Source organism: Pleurodeles waltl, chromosome 7 (genome assembly GCF_031143425.1).
Source record: "Pleurodeles waltl isolate 20211129_DDA chromosome 7, aPleWal1.hap1.20221129, whole genome shotgun sequence".
In the NCBI taxonomy this organism is placed as follows: Eukaryota; Metazoa; Chordata; class Amphibia; order Caudata; family Salamandridae; genus Pleurodeles; species Pleurodeles waltl.
The window spans coordinates 39,337,557-39,341,516 of record NC_090446.1 but is presented as its reverse complement, the minus strand read 5'-3'; the positions used below and the strand labels follow the sequence as shown (position 1 = coordinate 39,341,516).

The window sequence follows — 3,960 nt, the reverse complement described above, 5'->3', positions numbered from 1 at the left end:
GAAGGGGCTAGGGCATAAGGTGTGAGATTAGAGAGGGATTGTGATAGGGTGGAGAGAAGGAAACATAGGTAGAAGGGGGTAACTTGTAAATCCATGAGTTGTGGCACAATGAACAGCACCCCAGGTGCAGTGACACAGTGGTCCAGGGGCAACAGACCCATTGCACCACAACTATCTTTTTTTTAATATTGACATGGGGGCTCTTTCCTTGCTTGCATGAGAGCCCATGGAATCCAGGCTATATCACTGAAAGGAAAGGCATGTATATGTCTTTACTCATGTAGCCTTGTCACACACTTGCCATAGGAAGTATATAATCTAATTCTGCAACATGGTGCTGCAATTAAAGTATGTCTATAATATTCTTAGATACATTCTTAGAACTTATTCAAGTCTAATTCACCCATTGATACTTTAGAAAGTTTAGTTTTTAGAGTGTAAATTACTGGTATGTATTTGAACAATAAGGAATCAAAAGACAATCTGAAGGTCCTTAATGGTTAAAAGCAATTCTCCATGCTTTTCGGTATATCAGCAGTGGCTTTGAAACCCATGTATATACTCACATGCATATCCACCCAATCTCACACACACAAACGGAAGCCTTTGCACACACCTTCATCCACGTACATGCACAAACTGTGCCTATGGTCGTACGCAATGGCCTCCCTCAAATCTTCTGATCCCAGCAACATGCCTTCTTACAGAGAAGCTCTTTGCATGCTGGAACATACCTTTCTCTATCATTCTGTCCTATGGTAAGCCTAAAGAGTTGTAGGTTCAGTACTATTGTCAAATCACATAGTTCTAAGTTGCTACAAAGCTCCATAGTCTTACTCCTAAACTCCTCTCAAGGGATTTGCGTCCATAAGTATGAGAGGAGGATGTACTGTATAGTGGCACTAGATGTGAAAAGCCTATTCACCTATTCCTACATTCCTCCACCTGTTTTTTTCCAGTCCATATGTTCCTATGGGAAAGTTGCATGTTTTGTACATTTATGTTCTTTATGATTTTTCTGTATTTGTGCCATATATTCAACATATTTCACTGGGAGTTTACATTACAACCCAGGCACATCTACCAAAGGTGACCCATGAATACTTCAAGGAAGCTATGATTTACTATTGCATGGCCTTTAAAAATGTACTGGAGCAGCTTACTCACAACAGGATTCCATAACCATGCTTTTGGACTTATAGTAGTGTCAGTTGTTATATTTAGTTTTTCCAGAGCTATTGATCTGAGGTTGAAAATGATTTATGTAAGCATGTTTTTTTTACATTTATTTTCAGATTAGCTGATAAATGAACAGAGACAATCTGAGCACTGCTGAAGATTTCCTGATTGTAGGATTTTCAGACCTTCCGCTATTGCAACTTCCACTTTTATTGCATTTTTACTGATTTATTTGATCAGTGTTGGGGGGAACCTTCTTATCTTGGTGACAATTTACTTTAGTGTAAACCTTCACACACCAATGTATTTTTTCCTTATGCAGCTGTCCTTCATTGACATCATTTATGTCTCAAATATTTTTCCACAGATGCTAGTCCACTTTTTTATGGAGGGAACACATATTTCTCTCTCTGGTTGTCTGTTGCAGATGCATTGTTTTTTGGTCACAGCTTCTCTAGAGTCCCTCATTCTCACAGTTATGGCATATGATCGATATGTGGCCATTTGTAATCCCTTACAATACTTGAACATCATAAATAGGGAGATGTGTGTGCTCTTGGCTGCTGGAAGTTGGGCACTTGGTCTCATAAATGCAATACCATACACTGTGCTAGCATCCACAATGTCCTTCTGTGCAAGTCACACAATCAACCACTTCTTCTGTGACATAACCGCTCTGATGAAGATTTCGTGTACAAGCACTCAAGGCGTTGAGATACTAACATACATCATTGGTGTGTTAGCATCACTTATGTCATGTATTCCTATTGTAATCTCTTATATCAATATTGCATTCGCTATGATGAAAATAAAATCAGAAGAAGGTAGGTACAAGGCTGTTTCCACTTGTGCTTCCCACCTCACTATGGTTATTTTATTATACACATCTTTCAGTTCTATGTACATGCGACCAGCATCAATATATTCTTTGAAACAGAACAAGATATTGTCTTTGTCATACATTGCCGTCACTCCACTGTGTAACCCCATCATATATGGTCTTAGAAACACAGAATTAAAAAATGCCCTGTGGAAGACAATATTGCTCCAAAAACAATAATGGAAGAACCCAGCTAACACTTTTAATGGTGGCCAAATCAAATCTAAATTTGGTTTGCAAATATTTATATCCATTACATTTGATATACTGTATGATTAAAATATACAACCACTTTATTTATCTGAATCTATGTGCATTAACTGTCATAGTGTATATCTTTTTCTTGCTATGCCGGTCCTCAGGCATTAACGACTTTTGAGCAGCTAGGAAATGAACTATAGAGAGAATAAAATCAACCTCTGATATTACCCAGCCTCATCCTTTAATATCTCAGAACACAATTGTTCCTGTCGGTCTACACATTTGTAAAGGTTTGGGAAAAAGATCTGTACATGCTATTTTTTTTAAAATCTGCATGGGGGCTATAATGTTCTAGTTTATACATCTCTTCTCCTACACCCACTCTAAACTCTTTTATGACCAATTGAACTCTGAATGCAGATTTATTTATGCCCTTGAGAGTATTTGGGGCCCATTTATGGTTGAGTCACCCTCCACCAGGTTGACTGAATATTTTATACAAAAGCAAATGAATAAAAGTCTAGGGGCCACCCCAAACACCACGTTATAACAGATGCAGAATACAATTGATTTTGAATCCAAAATTAAACAATGTATTTATGTCTTATGACTCATTTCTTATACAATAAATCAACCAGAAAATTATGAGATTGTAGAATAAAATAATGTCACTATCTCAATATAATATTCATAACACAATCCTCTAATGGCATTAAATTCCTTCTATATAACTTGAATGTATGTACTGCCATAAGAAAATCAACTAATTAATGAAATTACAAAGAAGTGAATATCATCATTGTGAGAAAACAGGGCTGATTGCAGAGGCCACCTAACTTTTTGCCCCCATTTTCCACTTTTTGCTGGTGTTTTCCTGACTCTGATGGTGCCTTGGGTACTGCTAAACAGTCCCAGGGCCTGTGCTCTGTGTAAAATCAATATGCAAATTAGGCTAATTATAATTGGCTAAGTTAACCTACCTATAAGTCCCTAGTATATGGTAGGGCATGTAGGTTTAGTGACCACAGCATAGGTAGTGCACCCATAGGTGCACTGCTGAGGTGCCCAGTGTCACTTTAAAGGCAGGCCTGCCTTGCTGGCTGCTTTTAAATTAAAGTTATATGCAAATTCGACTTTGGAATTAAAAGTAGTTCCAAAGTCTTAAACTACCTTATTTTTACATAGAAGTCACCCCTAAGGTGTGCCCTATGTGCCCCTAGGGCTGGGTGCCATGTAACTATAAGCAGGGACCTTATAAAAATAGTTTTATGAGCCCTGGTGAGGTAAAAACAGCCAAATTCGTTTTCCCTCATTGTAGTAAATGGCCTTCATAGGCTAGAATGGGGAGACTTTATTTTAATTTTTAAAGTCTCCTTAAATGATGCATACCAAGAGTTTGGTATCAAATTAATTGTTGTAATAAATCCCACAACTTCCAGTTGTTGGAATTAATATAACTTGTTCAGGTAAAGAGTTTTAAACTTTACCTGAAAAGTTGCCAATTTCAGCCCTGCATTGTTTTTGCTGCTGTGCTCTAATTGGCCAGCCTTGAGCAGCTTGACCAAGCTGCCTTGATGAGGTGTGAAGTGGCCTGGCTTCACACAAAGGAATGTGCCTGTGGGAGGGAATCTCCCCTCAGCAGATGGTGAGGCAGGAAGGGGGAGGGCTGCCAAACTGGTCTTCAAAGGCAGAGAAGGACA

At 38.4% G+C, this 3,960-nt stretch overlaps 1 pseudogene; it reads left to right on the top strand.

The window, feature by feature from the left end:
• Nucleotides 1-1,307: 1,307 nt before the first annotated feature.
• LOC138246781 (olfactory receptor 5V1-like) lies at nt 1,308-2,239 on the top strand (annotated as a pseudogene).
• The last annotated feature ends 1,721 nt before the right edge of the window (nt 2,240-3,960 follow it).